Genomic DNA, 25,180 nt, shown 5'->3' with positions numbered 1-25,180 from the left:
GTGTCAGTGTCATTCTATTGTACCCCAAGTGTCAGTGTATCATTATCCTGTACCCCAAGTGTCAGTGTCATTATCCTGTAGCCCAAGTGTCAGTGTCATTATCCTGTAGCCCAAGTGTCAGTGTCATCATCCTGTACCCCAAGTGTCAGTGTATCATTATCCTGTACCCCAAGTGTCAGTGTCATTATCCTGTAGCCCAAGTGTCAGTGTCATTATCCTGTAGCCCAAGTGTCAGTGTCATCATCCTGTACCCCAAGTGTCAGTGTATCATTATCCTGTACCCCAAGTGTCAGTGTCATTATCCTGTAGCCCAAGTGTCAGTGTCATTATCCTGTAGCCCAAGTGTCAGTGTCATCATCCTGTACCCCAAGTGTCAGTGTATCATTATCCTGTACCCCAAGTGTCAGTGTCATTATCCTGTAGCCCAAGTGTCAGCGTTTCTTGAGTCTAGCACCTGCTCCAATCACCACTAAAGCTTTCTCGGGATCTTTAGTGAGAAGGACCAGCGCTCAGTTATGTTTATTACCTTTTTCGCTGTCAGGGGTTTCTGGGCATTTTGCACCTCTTGTAGTCTGAACAATTTTCACTCTTTTGGCAAGTCCAAATAATCCTGAATTCTAAAATTAAAAAATGAATCAGACTAAAGCTGCGTATCCATGTCATTTCTAAAAGTAGCCCCCCCCCATTGTCACAATGCCACTTTATACACACAGGAGCCTCCTACAGAGTTGGGTCAAAGTTAGAGATGAGCGAATTTTACCAAATTAGTTTTGAGTCCGATTCTGTTGAGTCGACCATCCAAAATTTACTGCGGATTACAAAACGGTTTAAAAAACTGACCCCAGCAGGTCCAATATCTCTAAAAGGGACCTTCCAAAAAAACACACATTTCAATAAGTGAAGTTCACACATAGTAGTGGCGAGGTTCGGAAAGCACTAGGTATAAACGTGGGTGCAAATGTAGGGGCCCAACCCGATCCAATAGAAAGAAAGTACTGTGCACACCAGATGGGAAACGTTTCCAATATAGCGATTTATAGCCAGTAACAGTGCGACGTCAATACCACGACCTTCTTCAGGCACCGTGTTGGTACTGGATCCTGTGTGATGGCGCATGGCAGCTGGCCGCTAGGAGTACAGCGCTACACACATATCACATGTCTACATCTACACACACGTCCTACACCCATATCACACATGTCTACATCTACACACACGTCCTACACACATATCACATGTCTACATCTACACACACACGTCCTACACACATATCACACATGTCTACATCTACACACACGTCCTACACACATATCACATGTCTACATCTACACACACACGTCCTACACACATATCACACATGTCTACATCTACACACACGTCCTACACACATATCACATGTCTACATCTACACACACACGTCCTACACACATATCACACATGTCTACATCTACACACACGTCCTACACACATATCACATGTCTACATCTACACACACACGTCCTACACACATATGACACATGTCTACATCTACACACACGTCCTACACCCATATCACACATGTCTACATCTACACACACGTCCTACACACATATCACATGTCTACATCTACACACACACGTCCTACACACATATCACACATGTCTACATCTACACACACGTCCTACACACATATCACATGTCTACATCTACACACACACGTCCTACACACATATGACACATGTCTACATCTACACACACGTCCTACACACATATCACACATGTCTACATCTACACACACGTCCTACACACATATCACATGTCTACATCTACACACGCACACACGTCCTACACACATATCACACATGTCTACATCTACACACGCACACACGTCCTACACACATATCACACATGTCTACATCTACACACAAGTCCTTCACACATATCACATGTCTACATCTACACACACACGTCCTACACACATATGACATGTCTACATCTACACACGCACACACGTCCTACACACATATCACACATGTCTACATCTACACACGCACACACGTCCTACACACATATCACATGTCTACATCTACACACACGTCCTACACACATATCACATGTCTACATCTACACACGCACACACGTCCTACACACATATCACACATGTCTACATCTACACACGCACACACGTCCTACACACATATCACATGTCTACATCTACACACACGTCCTACACACATATCACACATGTCTACATCTACACACATGTCCTACACACATATCACATGTCTACATTTACACACGTCCTTCACACATATCACATGTCTACATTTACACACACGTCCTTCACACATATCACACATGTCTATATCTACACACACATGTTCTTCACACATATCACACATGTCTACATCTACACACACATCATTCACACATATCACATTTCTACATCTACACACACACATGTCCTACACACATATCACATGTCTACATCTACACACACACATGTCCTACACACATATCACATGTCTACATCTACACACACACATGTCCTCCACACATATCACATGTCTACATCTACACACAAGTCCTTCACACATATCACATGTCTACATCAACACACACACACGTCCTTCACACATATCACATGTCTACATCTACACACACATGTTCTTCACACATACCAAACACGTCTACATCTACACACACATCATTCACACATATCACATGTCTACATCTACACAAATGTGTCTTTCACACATACTACAGATCTTTATCTACACCAGTGGCGTAACTACCGCTATAGCAACCGTCACGCCGGCACGGGCCCCCCCATGGCCGGAGGCTCCGCTAGCTGCCGCTATGGCTGCTACAGCGGGACGCCACTGAACACTACGGCAGAGCAGGGAGGTATCTCCCCACTCTGCCATTAAACAAAAGACATGTATCCCCTCTCCACAGGATATACACAGGACATGTATCCCCCCCCCTCTCCACAGGATCTCCACAGGACAGGGGATACATGTGTGATCGCTGTCAGCGATAGGGAGAACGGGGGACTGAAAGTCCCCTGAAGTTCTCCATCACAAACCTCAGACTTCCGGCGTCTGTGTCGGCAGCTCCGTAGAAATGAATGGAGCGCCGGTCGTGCTTGTGCGCATGCGTGACCAGCGCTCCTTTCATTTTTATTGAGCTGCGCAGACGCCGGAAGTCAGAGGTTTGTCATGGAGAAGTTCAGGGGACTTTCGGTCCCCCGTTCTCCCTATCAATGCCAGCGATCACACATGTATCCCCTGTCCTGTGGAGAGGGAATGCATGTCTTTTGTAGGACACGCTGTAGGTCGCATTTTTTTGGGAGGGGGGTCGCTGCATGGCGTTCCCTACAGGGGGGCTGTATGGCGTTCCCTACAGGGGGGGGCTGTATGGCGTTCTCTACACGGGGGGCTGTATGGCGTTCCCTACACGGGGGGGGGCTGTATGGCGTTCCCTACAGGGGCGGGGGCTGTATGGCGTTCCCTAAGGGGGGGGCCATACAGCCCCCTCTGTAGATAACGCCATACAGCCCCCCTGTAGAGAATTCCATACAGTCCCCCCCTGTAGGGAATGCCATACAGCCCCCCCCTGTAGAGAACTCCATACAGCCCCCACTGTAGAGAATACCATACAGCCCCCCCCTGTAGGGAATGCCATACAGCCCCCCCTGTAGGGAATGCCATACAGCCCCCCCTGTAGATAATGCCATACAGCCCCCTTTGTAGATAACGCCATACAGCCCCCCCTGTAGGGAACGCCATACAGCCCCCCTGTAGGGAATGCCATACAGCCTTCCCTGTAAGGGAACGCTATACAGCCCCCCCTGTAGCGAACGCCATACAGCCCCCCCCTGTAGGGAACGCCATACAGCCCCCCCTGTAAGGGAACGCCATACAGCCCCCCCTGTAGCGAACGCCATACAGCCCCCTGTAGATAACGCCATATAGCCCCCTGTAGATAGCGCCATACAGCCCCCCTGTAGATAGCGCCATACAGCCCCCTGTAGATAGCGCCATACAGCCCTCTCTGTAGATAGCGCCATACAGCCCCCTCTGTAGATAGCGCCATACAGCCCCCTCTGTAGATAACGCCATACAGCCCCCTCTGTAGATAACGCCATACAGCCCACTCTGTACATAACGGCATATAGGCCCCTCTGTAGATAGCGCCATACAGCCCCCTTTGTAGATAGCACCATACAGACCCCCTGTAGATAACGCCATACAACCCCCTTTGTAGATAACGCCATACAGCCCCCTTTGTAGATAGCGCCATACAGACCCCCTGTAGATAACGCCATACAGCCCCCCTGTAGATAACGCCATACAGCCCCCTTTGTAGATATCTACAGGGGGGCTGTATGGCGTTATCTACAAAGGGGGCTGTATGGCGTTATCTACAGGGGGGCTGTATGGCGTTATCTACAAAGGGGGCTGTATGGCGTTATCTACAGGGGGGTCTGTATGGCGCTATCTACAGAGGGGCCTATATGGCGTTATCTACAGAGGGGGCTGTATGCCGTTATGTACAGAGTGGGCTGTATGGCGTTATCTACAGGGGGGCTGTATGGTGTTATCTACAGGGGGCTGTATGGCGTTATCTACAGAGGGGCTGTATGGCACTATCTACAGGGGGGGCTGTATGGCGTTATCTACAGGGGGGCTGTATGGCGTTATCTACAAAGCGGGCTGTATGGCGTTATCTACAAAGGGAGCTGTATGGCGTTCCCTACAGGGGGGGGGGCTGTATGGTGTTATCTACAGGGGGGACTCTGTATGGCATTCTCTACAGTGGGGGCTGTATAACGTTATCTACAGTGGGGGCTGTATGACGCTATCTACAGAGGGGGCTGTATGGCGTTATCTACAAGGGGGGGGTTGTGTGACACCCAGGGGAGGGGGGCCCCAGTCAAAAGTTTGCTATGGGGCCCAGTCTTTCCTAGTTACGCCCCTGATCTACACATACATGTTCTTCACACATACCACACAGGGCCGCACTATCCATGAGGCAAGATGAGCTTCTCGCCTCAGTCGGTGGCTTGCTGCCTCTCAGAGGGGGCGGCGGCACAACTGGAACCAGCCACCACCCCCTCCTGCACTAATTGCACCTGCGTCTATAGGACGCAGATGCAATTACATGCATAAGCGCTGAATGGCCGTGCACGTTACGTGTCCGACCGTTCAGTGCCTTACAATGATGCTGATTGGCAGGGCAGAATGACTTGCCCCGCCAATCAGCGCCTTTCAACGACGCTAGCAGCGCGATGATGTCATCACGCTGCTTCCATTGTTGAAAGGCTCTGATTGACAGTGCAAATCCTTCAGGCCTGCGAATCAGCGGATTTTAACGTCGCTAGTGGCGCAATGACATCATTGCACCGCTTCCGTTATTGAAAGGCGCTGATTGGCGGGGCAAGTCATTCTGCCTGCCAATCAGCGCTTTACAACTACGCAAGCGGCGCACGCTTGCTTCGTTCTTCCCTAGCAGACCTGCTCAGAAGAGAGGAGGCCTGCATTGACACAGGACGGTGCGGGGACGGGATCAAGGTGAATATGTAAAGTTGGTTTTTTTTCACTCAAAAGTGTGAGTGGCATTATCTACATGCGGAGCTATATGTAAGGCACTATTTACAGGGGGGGCTATATGTGGGACACTATCTATAAGTGGGGCTATATGTAGAGCACTATCTACAGAGGGCTATATGTGGAGCACTATCTACAGGGGGGCTATATGTGGGGCACTACAGGGGGCTTTATGGGGGCACTATCTACAGGGGGCACGGTGTGTGTGTGTGGGACACCGTGTATTATAATCAGGGACACATGGTATGGTGCTATGATAATCAGGGGCACAGTGTATGGCGTTATTATAATCAGGGACACAGTGTATGGCACTATTATAATCAGGGACAGAGTGTATGGTGCTAATATATTTAGGGGCTGTAGTGTGTGGCACCATAAGAATTATATCTTCTTTTATGGGTGCAGAAAGGTTTGAAAAGTGAGAAGCTGAAGACATCTGAGCGGCAAACTGCAGAAATGGGCCGTGGCTGGGAGAAGTCATCACAGAGGTCTAGACAGGATGGAAAAGAAAAGAGAAAAAGAACAACTAGAATCTGAAAAGACATAACCGGTGAGTCACTTATGGTGAATGTTTATTCTGCCTCTAATCAGCACTGTAGTCACTATATGATCTGAAGCGAGATGATGGGTGGTATGATTATTATTTTATGTGAAACAGCAATTCCAAGCAAATCCTCACCATTGTTCGGGTCATGCTGGGAGATGTAGTTTTATGCCGTACAAACCTATACGGCATGGTTTGCACTAAATTGAGCTGTATTGTATTGTATTGTGCTGGTGTTGTATTTATCTACTGAGCTTTGTTCCGGTGCTGCATATATGTACTGAGCTTGGTTCTGGTGTTGTATATATGTATAGGCTTAGTTCTGGTGGTGTATATATGTACTGAGCTTTGTTCTGGTGTTGTATATATGTACTGAGCTTGGTTCTGGAGTTGTATATATGTAGTGAGCTTGGTTCTGGTGTTGGATATATAAATGAGCTTTGTTCTGGTGCTGTATTTATCTACTGAGCTTGGTTCTGGTGTTGTATATATGTATGAGCTTTGTTCTGGTGCTGTATATATGTACTCAGCTTGGTTCTGGTGTTGTATATATATACTGAGCTTTGTTCCAGTGAGGTATTTATGTACTGAGCTTTGTTCTGGAGCTGTATATATGTACTGAGCTTGGTTCTGGCACTGTATATATGTATGAGCTTTGTTCTGGTGCTGTATATATGTACTAAGTCTTGTTGTGGGGCTGTATATATGTATGAGCTTTGTTCTGGTGCTGTATATATGTATTGAGCTTTGTTCTGGTGCTGTATATATGTACTGAGCTTTGTTCTGGTGCTGTATATATGTATTGAGCTTTGTTCTGGTGCTGTATATATGTACTGAGTTTGGTTGTGGGGTTGTATATATGTATGAGTTTTGTTCTCCTGATGTAGTTATGTACTGAGCTTTGTTCTGGTGCTGTATATATGTATTAAGCTTTGTTCTGGGGCCGTATATTTGTACGGAGCTTTGTTCTGGTGCTGTATATATGTACTAAGCTTGGGCCTGTTGTTGTGTATATATGTACTGATATATCCAGCATATAGAAGAATAGACTGCACGGCACTCACCGCCTTCAAAAGGTTTGCTTTATTCTATGTAGAGGCAGGCATAACACAGGAGATGAGACAGTTGTACCTGAGACACCACAAGTGAAGGTAGTTCCAACCATTTCTCTCTTTACATGTTGCACATTATATATGTACTGAGCTTTGTACTGGAGCTGTATATATGTACTGAGCTTGGTTATTGTGCTGTATACATGTATTGAGCTTGGTTCTGGAGCTGTATATATGTACTGAGCTTTGTTCTGGTGCTGTATATATGTACTGAGCTTTGTTCTGGTGCTGTATATATGTACTGAGCTTGGTTCTGGTGCTGCATATATGTATTAAGCTTGCTTCTGGTGCTGTATATATGTATGAGTTTGGTTCTAGTGCTGTATTTATGTACTGAGCTTGGTTCTAATACTGTATATATGTCAAAGCTTTGTTCTGGTGCTGCATATATGTATTAAGCTTGCTTCTGGTGCTGTATATATGTATGAGTTTGGTTCTAGTGCTGTATTTATGTACTGAGCTTGGTTCTAATACTGTATATATGTCAAAGCTTTGTTCTGGTGCTGTATATATGCTGAGCTTATTTCTAGTGCTGTATTTATGTACTGAACTTTGTTCTTGAGCTGTATATATGTCAGGTTTTGGTTCTGGAGCTGTAATTATATAGGATATATTTATAATAACAGAATTGCAGGGCAGATGGCATTGTTTTCAATTCATTGTATGTTTAATGGGAACCTGTCTGGTAGTTTTAACCCCTTGAACCGCCACCATGTAATAAATGACTTGACAATATTTCCAAACATTCCCCTGTATGTTTTTGTCAGATGCACCATAAATCTATAAAATCAACTTTTAAAACGGTGCCCACTTTATGCTAAATACTCATTATGTCATGGGGCGGTGCCGCCATCCTGAAGAGTCACACAGTCCGGCCTCCAAACCCACCGTTCCATGTTTGATTGACATCCCCCTGGCTGTTATAAATCATTACCAGTCTCCTCCAACGTTCTCGGATGCGCCATTGCCTTGCACTTCTTGGGCACACACCGTGCAGCGAGGTGTACTCTGCCCGGCTGCACCGCAGATGCCAATACAAGGCAACGGTGGATCCGCAAGAGTTGGAGGAGGCTGCTAGTGATGTAGAACAATCTGGAGGGCACCATTTCAATTTTCGCCTCGGGCAGCGGAGAAACTAGAATCGGCCCTGATACCACGCATGTCTACATCTACACACATACCGCATAGGTCTACATCTACACAAACTGTACTAGATATTGTATGGGAGTATATAGTAATGTATACATTGTATCATGTTATGTTCTGTATAGTGTATGGGATATATAGTAATGTATACATTGTATCATGTAATGTTCTGTATAGTGTATGGGGTATATAGTAATGTATACATTGTATCATGTTATGTTCTGTATAGTGTATGGGATATATAGTAATGTATACATTGTATCATGTTATGTTCTGTATTGTGTATGGGATATATAGTAATGTATACATTGTATCATGTTATGTTCTGTATAGTGTATGGGGTATATAGTAATGTATACATTGTATCATGTTATGCTCTGTATAGTGTATGGGATATATAGTAATGTATACATTGTATCATGTTATGCTCTGTATAGTGTATGGGGTATATAGTAATGTATACATTGTATCATGTTATGCTCTGTATAGTGTATGGGGTATATAGTAATGTATACATTGTATCATATTATGCTCTGTATAGTGTATGGGATATATAGTAATGTATACATTGTATCATGTTATGCTCTATATAGTGTATGGGGTATATAGTAATGTATACATTGTATCATGTTATGCTCTGTATAGTGTATGGGGTATATAGTAATGTATACATTGTATCATGTTATGTTCTGTATAGTGTATGGGATATATAGTAATGTATACATTGTATCATGTTATGTTCTGTATAGTGTATGGGGTATATAGTAATGTATACATTGTATCATGTAATGTTCTGTATAGTGTATGGGGTATATAGTAATGTATACATTGTATCATGTTATGTTCTGTATAGTGTATGCGGTATATAGTAATGTATACATTGTATCATGTTATGTTCTGTATAGTGTATGGGGTATATAGTAATGTATACATTGTATCATGTTATGTTCTGTATAGTGTATGGGATATATAGTAATGTATACATTGTTTTATGTTATGTTCTGTATAGTGTATGGGGTATATAGTAATGTACACATTGTATCATGTTATGTTCTGTATAGTGTATGGGGTATATAGTAATGTATACATTGTATCATGTTATGTTCTGTATAGTGTATGGGGTATATAGTAATGTATACATTGTATCATGTTATGTTCTGTATAGTGTATGGGGTATATAGTAATGTATACATTGTATCATGTTATGTTCTGTATAGTGTATGGGGTATATAGTAATGTACACATTGTATCATGTTATGTTCTGTATAGTGTATGGGATATATAGTAATGTATACATTGTATCATGTTATGTTCTGTATAGTGTATGGGGTATATAGTAATGTATACATTGTATCATGTTATGTTCTGTATAGTGTATGGGGTATATAGTAATGTACACATTGTATCATGTTATGTTCTGTATAGTGTATGGGGTGTATAGTAATGTATACATTGTATCATGTTATGTTCTGTATAGTGTATGGGGTATATAGTAATGTATACATTGTATCATGTTATGTTCTGTATAGTGTATGGGGTATATAGTAATGTATACATTGTATCGTGTTATGTTCTGTATAGTGTATGGGATATATAATAATGTATACATTGTATCGTGTTATGTTCTGTATAGTGTATGGGATATATAGTAATGTATACATTGTATCATGTTATGTTCTGTATAGTGTATGGGGTATGTAGTAATGTATACATTGTATCATGTTATGTTCTGTATAGTGTATGGGATATATAATAATGTATACATTGTATCGTGTTATGTTCTGTATAGTGTATGGGGTATATAGTAATGTATACATTGTATCATGTTATGTTCTGTATAGTGTATGGGGTATGTAGTAATATATACATTGTATCATGTATGTTCTGTATAGTGTATGGGGTATATAGTAATGTATACATTGTATCGTGTTATGTTCTGTATAGTGTATGGGGTATATAGTAATGTATACATTGTATCATGTTATGTTCTGTATAGTGTATGGGATATATAGTAATGTATACATTGTCTCATGTTATGTTCTGTATAGTGTATGGGGTATATAGTAATGTATACATTGTCTCATGTTATGTTCTGTATAGTGTATGGGGTATATAGTAATGTATACATTGTATCATGTTATGTTCTGTATAGTGTATGGGGTATATAGTAATGTATACATTGTATCATGTTATGTTCTGTATAGTGTATGGGGTATATAGTAATGTATACATTGTCTCATGTTATGTTCTGTATAGTGTATGGGATATATAGTAATGTATACATTGTATCATGTTATGTTCTGTATAGTGTATGGGATATATAGTAATCTATACATTGTATCATGTTATGTTCTATATAGTGTATGGGGTATATAGTAATGTACACATTGTATCATGTTATGTTCTGTATAGTGTATGGGGTATATAGTAATTTATACATTGTATCATGTTATGTTCTGTATAGTGTATGGGGTATATAGTAATGTATACATTGTATCAAGTTATGTTCTGTATAGTGTATGGGGTATATAGTAATGTATACATTGTTTTATGTTATGTTCTGTATAGTGTATGGGGTATATAGTAATGTATACATTGTTTTATGTTATGTTCTATATAGTGTATGGGGTATATAGTAATGTACACATTGTATCATGTAATGTTCTGTATAGTGTATGGGGTATATAGTAATGTATACATTGTATTGTGTTATGTTCTGTATAGTGTATGGGGGTATATAGTAATGTATACATTGTATCATGTTATGTTCTGTATAGTGTATGGGATATATAGTAATGTATACATTGTATCATGTTATGTTCTGTATAGTGTATGGGGTATATAGTAATGTATACATTGTATCATGTATGTTTTGGATAGTGTATGGGGTATATAGTAATGTATACATTGTATCATGTATGTTTTGGATAGTGTATGGGGTATATAGTAATGTATACATTGTCTCATGTTATGCTCTGTATAGTGTATGGGGTATATAGTAATGTATACATTGTATCATGTTATGTTCTGTATAGTGTATGGGATATATAGTAATGTATACATTGTATCATGTTATGTTCTGTATAGTGTATGGGGTATATAGTAATGTATACATTGTATCATGTTATGCTCTGTATAGTGTATGGGGTATATAGTAATGTATACATTGTATCATGTTATGCTCTGTATAGTGTATGGGATATATAGTAATGTATACATTGTATCATGTTATGCTCTGTATAGTGTATGGGGTATATAGTAATGTATACATTGTATCATGTTATGCTCTGTATAGTGTATGGGGTATATAGTAATGTATACATTGTATCATGTTATGTTCTGTATAGTGTATGGGGTATATAGTAATGTATACATTGTATCATGTTATGTTTTGTATAGTGTATGGGATATATAGTAATGTATACATTGTATCATGTTATGTTCTGTATAGTGTATGGGGTATATAGTAATGTATACATTGTATCATGTAATGTTCTGTATAGTGTATGGGGTATATAGTAATGTATACATTGTATCATGTTATGTTCTGTATAGTGTATGCGGTATATAGTAATGTATACATTGTATCATGTTATGTTCTGTATAGTGTATGGGGTATATAGTAATGTATACATTGTATCATGTTATGTTCTGTATAGTGTATGGGGTATATAGTAATGTACACATTGTATCATGTTATGTTCTGTATAGTGTATGGGGTGTATAGTAATGTATACATTGTATCATGTTATGTTCTGTATAGTGTATGGGGTATATAGTAATGTATACATTGTATCATGTTATGTTCTGTATAGTGTATGGGATATATAGTAATGTATACATTGTATCATGTTATGTTCTGTATAGTGTATGGGATATATAGTAATGTATACATTGTATCGTGTTATGTTCTGTATAGTGTATGGGGTTTATAGTAATGTATACATTGTATCATGTTATGTTCTGTATAGTGTATGGGGTATATAGTAATGTATACATTGTATCATGTTATGTTCTGTATAGTGTATGGGATATATAGTAATGTATACATTGCCTCATGTTATGTTCTGTATAGTGTATGGGGTATATAGTAATGTATACATTGTATCATGTTATGTTCTGTATAGTGTATGGGGTATATAGTAATGTATACATTGTATCATGTTATGTTCTGTATAGTGTATGGGGTATATAGTAATGTATACATTGTCTCATGTTATGTTCTGTATAGTGTATGGGATATATAGTAATGTATACATTGTCTCATGTTATGTTCTGTATAGTGTATGGGATATATAGTAATGTATACATTGTATCATGTTATGTTCTGTATAGTGTATGGGATATATAGTAATCTATACATTGTATCATGTTATGTTCTATATAGTGTATGGGGTATATAGTAATGTACACATTGTATCATGTTATGTTCTGTATAGTGTATGGGGTATATAGTAATATATACATTGTATCATGTTATGTTCTGTATAGTGTATGGGGTATATAGTAATGTATACATTGTATCATGTTATGTTCTGTATAGTGTATGGGGTATATAGTAATGTATACATTGTATCATGTTATGTTCTATATAGTGTATGGGGTATATAGTAATGTATACATTGTATCATGTAATGTTCTGTATAGTGTATGGGGTATATAGTAATGTATACATTGTATCGTGTTATGTTCTGTATAGTGTATGGGGGTATATAGTAATGTATACATTGTATCATGTTATGTTCTGTATAGTGTATGGGATATATAGTAATGTATACATTGTATCATGTTATGTTCTGTATAGTGTATGGGGTATATAGTAATGTATACAATGTATCATGTATGTTCTGGATAGTGTATGGGGTATATAGTAATGTATACATTGTATCATGTTATGTTCTATATAGTGTATGGGGTATATAGTAATGTATACATTGTATCATGTTATGTTCTGTATAGTGTATGGGGTATATAGTAATGTATACATTGTATCATGTTATGTTCTGTATAGTGTATGGGGTATATAGTAATGTATACATTGTATCATGTTATGTTCTGTATAGTGTATGGGGTATATAGTAATGTATACATTGTATCATGTAATGTTCTGTATAGTAGTGTATGGGGTATATAGTAATGTACACATTGTATCGTGTTATGTTCTGTATAGTGTATGGGGTATATAATAATGTATACATTGTATCGTGTTATGTTCTGTATAGTAGTGTATGGGGTATATAGTAATGTATACATTGTATCATGTTATGTTCTGTAGTGTATGGGGTATATAGTAATGTATACATTGTATCATGTAATGTTCTGTATAGTGTATGGGGTATATAGTAATGTATACATTGTATCATGTAATGTTCTGTATAGTGTATTAGGTATATAGTAATGTATACATTGTATCATGTTATGTTCTGTATAGTGTATGGGGTATATAGTAATGTATACATTGTATCATGTTATGTTCTGTATAGTGTATGGGATATATAGTAATGTACACATTGTATCATGTTATGTTCTGTATAGTGTATGGGGTATATAGTAATGTACACATTGTATCATGTTCTGTTCTGTATAGTGTATGGGGTATATAGTAATGTATACATTGTATCATGTTATGTTCTGTATAGTGTATGGGGTATATAGTAATGTACACATTGTATCATGTTATGTTCTGTATAGTGTATGGGATATATAGTAATGTATACATTGTATCATGTTATGTTCTGTATAGTGTATGGGGTGTATAGTAATGTATACATTGTCTCATGTTATGTTCTGTATAGTGTATGGGGTATATAGTAATGTATACATTGTCTCATGTTATGTTCTGTATAGTGTATGGGGTATATAGTAATGTATACATTGTATCGTGTTATGTTCTGTATAGTGTATGGGGTATATAGTAATGTATACATTGTATCATGTTCTGTTCTGTATAGTGTATGGTGTATATAGTAATGTATACATTGTCTCATGTTATGTTCTGTATAGTGTATGGGGTATATAGTAATGTATACATTGTATCATGTAATGTTCTGTATAGTGTATGGGGTATATAGTAATGTATACATTGTATCGTGTTATGTTCTGTATAGTGTATGGGGTATATAGTAATGTATACATTGTATCATGTAATGTTCTGTATAGTGTATGGGGTATATAGTAATTTATACATTGTATCAAGTTCTGTTCTGTATAGTTTATGGGGTATATAGTAATGTATACATTGTATCATGTAATGTTCTGTATAGTGTATGGGGTATATAGTAATGTATACATTGTATCATGTTATGTTCTGTATAGTGTATGGGGTGTATAGTAATGTATACATTGTCTCATGTTATGTTATGTTCTGTATAGTGTATGGGGTATATAGTAATGTATACATTGTATCATGTTATGTTCTGTATAGTGTATGGGGTATATAGTAATGTACACATTGTATCATGTTATGTTCTGTATAGTGTATGGGATATATAGTAATGTATACATTGTCTCATGTTATGTTCTGTATAGTGTATGGGGTGTATAGTAATGTATACATTGTATCATGTTATGTTCTGTATAGTGTATGGGGTATATAGTAATGTATACATTGTATCATGTTATGCTCTGTATAGTGTATGGGGTATATAGTAATGTATACATTGTATCATGTTATGTTCTGTATAGTGTATGGGGTATATAGTAATGTATACATTGTATCATGTTATGTTCTGTATAGTGTATGGGGTATATAGTAATGTATACATTGTATCATGTAATGTTCTGTATAGTGTATGGGGTATATAGTAATGTATACATTGTATCATGTAATGTTCTGTATAGTGTATGGGGTATATAGTAATGTATACATTGTATCATGTTATGTTCTGTATAGTGTATGGGGTATATAGTAATGTATACATTGTATCATGTTATGTTCTGTATAGTGTATGGGGTATATAGTAATGTATACATTGTATCATGTAATGTTCTGTATAGTGTATGGGGTATATAGTAATGTATACATTGTATCATGTTATGCTCTGTATAGTGTATGGGGTATACAGTAATGTATACATTGTCTCATGTTATGTTCTGTATAGTGTATGGGGTATATAGTAAGGTATACATTGTATCATGTTATGTTCTGTATAGTGTATGGGGTATATAGTAAGGTATACATTGTATCATGTTATGTTCTGTATAGTGTATGGGGTATATAGTAAGGTATACATTGTATCATGTTATGTTCTGTATAGTGTATGGGGTATATAGTAATGTATACATTGTATCATGTTATGTTCTGTATAGTGTATGGGGTGTGTAGTAATGTATACATTGTCTCATGTTATGTTCTGTATAGTGTATGGGGTATATAGTAATGTATACATTGTATCATGTTATGTTCTGTATAGTGTATGGGGTATATAGTAATGTATACATTGTATCATGTTATGTTCTGTATAGTGTATGGGGTGTATAGTAATGTATACATTGTATCATGTTATGTTCTGTATGGGGTATATAGTAATGTATACATTGTATCATGTTATGTTCTGTATAGTGTATGGGGTATATAGTAATGTATACATTGTCTCATGTTATGTTCTGTATAGTGTATGGGGTATATAGTAATGTATACATTGTATCATGTTCTGTTCTGTATAGTGTATGGGGTATATAGTAATGTATACATTGTATCATGTTATGTTCTGTATAGTGTATGGGGTATATAGTAATGTATACATTGTATCATGTTATGTTCTGTATAGTGTATGGGGTATATAGTCATGTATACATTGTATCATGTTATGTTCTGTATAGTGTATGGGGTATATAGTAATATATACATTGTATCATGTTATGTTCTGTATAGTGTATGGGGTATATAGTAATGTATACATTGTATCATGTTATGTTCTGTATAGTGTATGGGGTATATAGTAATGTATACATTGTATCATGTTATGTTCTGTATAGTGTATGGGGTGTATAGTAATGTATACATTGTATCATGTTATGTTCTGTATAGTGTATGGGGTATATAGTAATGTATACATTGTATCATGTTATGTTCTGTATAGTGTATGGGGTGTATAGTAATATATACATTGTATCATGTTATGTTCTGTATAGTGTATGGGGTGTATAGTAATGTATACATTGTCTCATGTTATGTTCTGTATAGTGTATGGGGTATATAGTAATTTATACATTGTATCATGTTATGTTCTATATTGTGTATGGGGTATATAGTAATGTATACATTGTATCATGTTCTGTTCTGTATAGTGTATGGGATATATAGTAATGTATACATTGTATCATGTTATGTTCTGTATAGTGTATGGGGTATATAGTAATGTATACATTGTATCATGTTATGTTCTGTATAGTGTATGGGGTATATAGTAATGTATACATTGTATCGTGTTATGTTCTGTATAGTGTATGGGGGTATATAGTAATGTATACATTGTATCATGTTATGTTCTGTATAGTGTATGGGGTGTATAGTAATGTATACATTGTATCATGTTATGTTCTGTATAGTGTATGGGGTGTATAGTAATGTATACATTGTATCATGTTATGTTCTGTATAGTGTATGGGGTGTATAGTAATGTATACATTGTCTCATGTTATGTTCTGTATAGTTTATGGGGTGTATAGTAATGTATACATTATCTCATGTTATGTTCTGTATAGTGTATGGGGTGTATAGTAATGTATACATTGTATCATGTTATGTTCTGTATAGTGTATGGGGTGTATAGTAATGTATACATTGTATCATGTTATGCTCTGTATAGTGTATGGGGTGTATAGTAATGTATACATTGTATCGTGTTATGTTCTGTATAGTGTATGGGGTATATAGTAATGTATACATTGTATCGTGTTATGTTCTGTATAGTGTATGGGGTATATAGTAATGTATACATTGTATCATGTTATGTTTTGTATAGTGTATGGGGTATATAGTAATGTACACATTGTATCATGTTATGTTCTGTATAGTGTATGGGGTATGTAGTAATATATACATTGTATCATGTATGTTCTGTATAGTGTATGGGGTATATAGTAATGTATACATTGTCTCATGTTATGTTCTGTATAGTGTATGGGGTATATAGTAATGTATACATTGTATCATGTTATGTTCTGTATAGTGTATGGGGTATATAGTAATGTATACATTGTATCATGTAATGTTCTGTATAGTGTATGGGGTATATAGTAATGTTTACATTGTATCATGTTATGTTCTGTATAGTGTATGCGGTATATAGTAATGTATACATTGTATCATGTTATGTTCTGTATAGTGTATGGGGTATATAGTAATGTATACATTGTATCATGTTATGTTCTGTATAGTGTATGGGGTATATAGTAATGTACACATTGTATCATGTTATGTTCTGTATAGTGTATGGGGTGTATAGTAATGTATACATTGTATCATGTTATGTTCTGTATAGTGTATGGGGTATATAGTAATGTATACATTGTATCATGTTATGTTCTGTATAGTGTATGGGATATATAGTAATGTATACATTGTATCATGTTATGTTCTGTATAGTGTATGGGATATATAGTAATGTATACATTGTATCGTGTTATGTTCTGTATAGTGTATGGGGTATATAGTAATGTATACATTGTATCATGTTATGTTCTGTATAGTGTATGGGATATATAGTAATGTATACATTGTCTCATGTTATGTTCTGTATAGTGTATGGGGTATATAGTAATGTATACATTGTATCATGTTATGTTCTGTATAGTGTATGGGGTATATAGTAATGTATGCATTGTATCATGTTATGTTCTGTATAGTGTATGGGGTATATAGTAATGTATACATTGTCTCATGTTATGTTCTGTATAGTGTATGGGATATATAGTAATGTATACATTGTCTCATGTTATGTTCTGTATAGTGTATGGGATATATAGTAATGTATACATTGTATCATGTTATGTTCTGTATAGTGTATGGGATATATAGTAATGTATACATTGTCTCATGTTATGTTCTGTATAGTGTATGGGGTATATAGTAATCTATACATTGTATCATGTTATGTTCTATATAGTGTATGGGGTATATAGTAATGTACACATTGTATCATGTTATGTTCTGTATAGTGTATGGGGTATATAGTAATGTATACATTGTATCATGTTATGTTCTGTATAGTGTATGGGGTATATAGTAATGTATACATTGTATCATGTTATGTTCTATATAGTGTATGGGGTATATAGTAATGTATACATTGTATCATGTAATGTTCTGTATAGTGTATGGGGTATATAGTAATGTATACATTGTATCGTGTTATGTTCTGTATAGTGTATGGGAGTATATAGTAATGTATACATTGTATCATGTTATGTTCTGTATAGTGTATGGGATATATAGTAATGTATACATTGTATCATGTTATGTTCTGTATAGTGTATGGGGTATATAGTAATGTATACAATGTATCATGTATGTTCTGGATAGTGTATGGGGTATATAGTAATGTATACATTGTATCATGTTATGTTCTATATAGTGTATGGGGTATATAGTAATGTATACATTGTATCATGTTATGTTCTGTATAGTGTATGGGGTATATAGTAATGTATACATTGTATCATGTTATGTTCTGTATAGTGTATAGGGTATATAGTAATGTATACATTGTATCATGTTATGTTCTGTATAGTGTATGGGGTATATAGTAATGTATACATTGTATCATGTTATGTTCTGTATAGTGTATGGGGTATATAGTAATGTATACATTGTATCATGTTATGTTCTGTATAGTGTATGGGGTATATAGTAATGTATACATTGTATCATGTTATGTTCTGTAGCGTATGGGGTATATAGTAATGTATACATTGTATCATGTTATGTTCTGTATAGTGTATGGGATATATAGTAATGTACACATTGTATCATGTTATGTTCTGTATAGTGTATGGGGTATATAGTAATGTACACATTGTATCATGTTCTGTTCTGTATAGTGTATGGGGTATATAGTAATGTATACATTGTATCATGTTATGTTCTGTATAGTGTATGGGGTATATAGTAATGTACACATTGTATCATGTTATGTTCTGTATAGTGTATGGGATATATAGTAATGTATACATTGTATCATGTTATGTTCTGTATAGTGTATGGGGTGTATAGTAATGTATACATTGTCTCATGTTATGTTCTGTATAGTGTATGGGGTATATAGTAATGTATACATTGTCTCATGTTATGTTCTGTATAGTGTATGGGGTATATAGTAATGTATACATTGTATCATGTTATGTTCTGTATAGTGTATGGGGTATATAGTAATGTATACATTGTATCATGTTCTGTTCTGTATAGTTTATGGGGTATATAGTAATGTATACATTGTATCATGTAATGTTCTGTATAGTGTATGGGGTATATAGTAATGTATACATTGTATCATGTTATGTTCTGTATAGTGTATGGGGTGTATAGTAATGTATACATTGTCTCATGTTATGTTATGTTCTGTATAGTGTATGGGGTATATAGTAATGTATACATTGTATCATGTTATGTTCTGTATAGTGTATGGGGGTATATAGTAATGTATACATTGTATCATGTTATGTTCTGTATAGTGTATGGGGTATATAGTAATGTATACATTGTATCATGTAATGTTCTGTATAGTGTATGGGGTATATAGTAATGTATACATTGTATCATGTAATGTTCTGTATAGTGTATGGGGTATACAGTAATGTATACATTGTCTCATGTTATGTTCTGTATAGTGTATGGGGTATATAGTAAGGTATACATTGTATCATGTTATGTTCTGTATAGTGTATGGGGTATATAGTAATATATACATTGTATCATGTTATGTTCTGTATAGTGTATGGGGTGTGTAGTAATGTATACATTGTCTCATGTTATGTTCTGTATAGTGTATGGGGTATATAGTAATGTATACATTGTATCATGTTATGTTCTGTATAGTGTATGGGGTATATAGTAATGTATACATTGTATCATGTTATGTTCTGTATAGTGTATGGGGTGTATAGTAATGTATACATTGTATCATGTTATGTTCTGTATGGGGTATATAGTAATGTATACATTGTATCATGTTATGTTCTGTATAGTGTATGGGGTATATAGTAATGTATACATTGTCTCATGTTATGTTCTGTATAGTGTATGGGGTATATAGTAATGTATACATTGTATCATGTTCTGTTCTGTATAGTGTATGGGGTATATAGTAATGTATACATTGTATCATGTTATGTTCTGTATAGTGTATGGGGTATATAGTAATGTATACATTGTATCATGTTATGTTCTGTATAGTGTATGGGGTATATAGTCATGTATACATTGTATCATGTTATGTTCTGTATAGTGTATGGGGTATATAGTAATATATACATTGTATCATGTTATGTTCTGTATAGTGTATGGGGTATATAGTAATGTATACATTGTATCATGTTATGTTCTGTATAGTGTATGGGGTGTATAGTAATGTATACATTGTATCATGTTATGTTCTGTATAGTGTATGGGGTATATAGTAATGTATACATTGTATCATGTTATGTTCTGTATAGTGTATGGGGTGTATAGTAATATATACATTGTATCATGTTATGTTCTGTATAGTGTATGGGGTGTATAGTAATGTATACATTGTCTCATGTTATGTTCTGTATAGTGTATGGGGTATATAGTAATTTATACATTGTATCATGTTATGTTCTATATTGTGTATGGGGTATATAGTAATGTATACATTGTATCATGTTCTGTTCTGTATAGTGTATGGGATATATAGTAATGTATACATTGTATCATGTTATGTTCTGTATAGTGTAAGGGGTATATAGTAATGTATACATTGTATCATGTTATGTTCTGTATAGTGTATGGGGTATATAGTAATGTATACATTGTATCATGTTATGTTCTGTATAGTGTATGGGGTGTATAGTAATGTATACATTGTATCATGTTATGTTCTGTATAGTGTATGGGGTGTATAGTAATGTATACATTGTCTCATGTTATGTTCTGTATAGTTTATGGGGTGTATAGTAATGTATACATTGTCTCATGTTATGTTCTGTATAGTGTATGGGGTGTATAGTAATGTATACATTGTATCATGTTATGTTCTGTATAGTGTATGGGGTGTATAGTAATGTATACATTGTATCGTGTTATGTTCTGTATAGTGTATGGGGTATATAGTAATGTATACATTGTATCGTGTTATGTTCTGTATAGTGTATGGGGTATATAGTAATTTATACATTGTATCATGTTATGTTTTGTATAGTGTATGGGGTATATAGTAATGTACACATTGTATCATGTTATGTTCTGTATAGTGTATGGGGTATGTAGTAATATATACATTGTATCATGTATGTTCTGTATAGTGTATGGGGTATATAGTAATGTATACATTGTCTCATGTTATGTTCTGTATAGTGTATGGGGTATATAGTAATGTATACATTGTATCATGTTATGTTCTGTATAGTGTATGGGGTATATAGTAATGTATACATTGTATCATGTTATGTTCTGTATAGTGTATGGGGTATATAGTAATGTATACATTGTCTCATGTTATGTTCTGTATAGTGTATGGGGTATATAGTAATGTATACATTGTCTCATGTTATGTTCTGTATAGTGTATGGGGTATATAGTAATGTATACATTGTATCATGTTATGTTCTGTATAGTGTATGGGGTATATAGTAATGTATACATTGTATCATGTAATGTTCTGTATAGTGTATGGGGTATATAGTAATGTATACATTGTATCATGTTATGTTCTGTATAGTGTATGGGGTATATAGTAATGTATACATTGTATCATGTTATGTTCTGTATAGTGTATGGGGTATATAGTAATGTATACATTGTATCATGTTATGTTCTGTATAGTGTATGGGATATATAGTAATGTATACATTGTATCATGTTATGTTCTGTATAGTGTATGGGGTATATAGTAATGTATACATTGTCTCATGTTATGTTCTGTATAGTGTATGGGGTGTATAGTAATGTATACATTGTATCATGTTATGTTCTGTATAGTGTATGGGGTATATAGTAATGTATACATTGTATCATGTTATGTTCTGTATAGTGTATGGGGTATATAGTAATGTATACATTGTATCATGTTATGTTCTGTATAGTGTATGGGGTATATAGTAATGTATACATTGTATCATGTTATGTTCTGTATAGTGTATGGGGTATATAGTAATGTATACATTGTATCATGTTATGTTCTGTATAGTGTATGGGGTATATAGTAATGTATACATTGTCTCATGTTATGTTCTGTATAGAGTATGGGGTGTATAGTAATGTATACATTGTATCATGTTATGTTCTGTATAGTGTATGGGGTATATAGTAATGTACACATTGTATCATGTTATGTTCTGTATAGTGTATGGGGTATATAGTAATGTATACATTGTATCATGTTCTGTTCTGTATAGTGTATGGGGTATATAGTAATGTATACATTGTATCATGTTATGTTCTATATAGTGTATGGGGTATATAGTAATGTATACATTGTATCGTGTTATGTTCTGTATAGTGTATGGGGTATATAGTAATGTATACATTGTATCGTGTTATGTTCTGTATAGTGTATGGGGGTATATAGTAATGTATACATTGTATCATGTTATGTTCTATATAGTGTATGGGGTATATAGTAATGTATACATTGTATCATGTTATGTTCTGTATAGTGTATGGGATATATAGTAATGTATACATTGTTTCATGTTATGTTCTGTATAGTGTATGGGGTATATAGTAATGTATACATTGTATCATGTTATGTTCTGTATAGTGTATGGGGTATATAGTAATGTATACATTGTATCATGTTATGTTCTGTATAGTGTATGGGGTATATAGTAATGTATACATTGTATCATGTTCTGTTCTGTATAGTGTATGGTGTATATAGTCATGTATACATTGTATTGTGTTATGTTCTGTATAGTGTATGGGGGTATATAGTAATGTATACATTGTCTCATGTTATGTTCTGTATAGTGTATGGTGTATATAGTAATGTATACATTGTATCATGTTATGTTCTATATAGTGTATGGGGTATATAGTAATGTACACATTGTATCATGTAATGTTCTGTATAGTGTATGGGGTATATAGTAATGTATACATTGTATCATGTTATGTTCTGTATAGTGTATGGGAGTATATAGTAATGTATACATTGTATCATGTTATGTTCTGTATAGTGTATGGGGGTATATAGTAATGTACACATTGTATCATGTTATGTTCTGTATAGTGTATGGGGTATATAGTAATGTATACATTGTCTCATGTTATGTTCTGTATAGTGTATGGGGTATATAGTAATGTATACATTGTATCATGTAATGTTCTGTATAGTGTATGGGGTATATAGTAATGTATATATTGTATCATGTTATGTTCTGTATAGTGTATGGGGTATATAGTAATGTATACATTGTATCATGTTATGTTCTGTATAGTGTATGGGGTATATAGTAATGTATACATTGTATCATGTTATGTTTTGTATAGTGTATGGGGTATATAGTAATGTATACATTGTATCATGTTATGTTCTGTATAGTGTATGGGAGTATATAGTAATGTATACATTGTATCATGTTATGTTCTGTATAGTGTATGGGGTATATAGTAATATATACATTGTATCATGTTATGTTCTGTATAGTGTATGGGGTATATAGTAATATATACAATGTATCATGTTATGTTCTGTATAGTGTATGGGATATATAGTAATGTATACAATGTATCATGTTATGTTCTGTATAGTGTATGGGATATATAGTAATGTATACAATGTATCATGTTATGTTCTGTATAGTGTATGGGGTATATAGTAATGTACACATTGTATCATGTTATGTTCTGTATAGTGTATGGGGTATATAGTAATGTATACATTGTATCATGTTATGTTCTGTATAGTGTATGGGATATATAGTAATGTATACATTGTATCATGTTATGTTCTGTATAGTGTATGGGGTATATAATAATGTACACATTGTATCATGTTATGTTCTGTATAGTGTATGGGGTATATAGTAATGTATACAATGTATCATGTTATGTTCTGTATAGTGTATGGGGTATATAGTAATGTATACATTGTATCATGTTATGTTCTGTATAGTGTATGGGGTATATAGTAATGTATACATTGTATCATGTTATGTTCTGTATAGTGTATGGGATATATAGTAATGTATACAATGTATCATGTTATGTTCTGTATAGTGTATGGGATATATAGTAATGTATACATTGTATCATGTTATGTTCTGTATAGTGTATGGGGTATATAATAATGTATACATTGTATCATGTTATGTTCTGTATAGTGTATGGGGTAAATAGCAATGTATACATTGTATCATGTTATGTTCTGTATAGTGTATGGGGTGTATAGCAATGTATACATTGTATCATGTTATGTTCTGTATAGTGTATGGGGTGTATAGTAATGTATACATTGTATCATGTTATGTTCTGTATAGTGTATGGGGTATATAGTAATGTATACATTGTATCATGTTATGTTCTGTATAGTGTATGCGGTATATAGTAATGTATACATTGTATCATGTTCTGTTCTGTATAGTGTATGGGGTGTATAGTAATG

The 25,180-nt window shown here is 35.1% G+C and overlaps 1 long non-coding RNA gene across 1 annotated transcript in view; it reads right to left on the bottom strand.

Annotated features, from left to right (window-relative positions):
• Positions 1–532: 532 nt before the first annotated feature.
• The window catches only part of LOC142760340 (uncharacterized), a 36,612-nt gene continuing 11,964 nt past the window's right edge, over positions 533–25,180 (bottom strand). Inside the window, exon 3 of the long non-coding RNA XR_012883300.1 lies at positions 533–617. This is a non-coding gene — a long non-coding RNA (uncharacterized LOC142760340). The remainder of the gene's footprint in view (positions 618–25,180) is intronic.

The sequence above is a fragment of the Rhinoderma darwinii genome, chromosome 4 (genome assembly GCF_050947455.1).
Source record: "Rhinoderma darwinii isolate aRhiDar2 chromosome 4, aRhiDar2.hap1, whole genome shotgun sequence".
Classification (NCBI taxonomy): Eukaryota; Metazoa; Chordata; class Amphibia; order Anura; family Rhinodermatidae; genus Rhinoderma; species Rhinoderma darwinii.
This window is presented reverse-complemented; position numbering and strand designations above follow the sequence as displayed.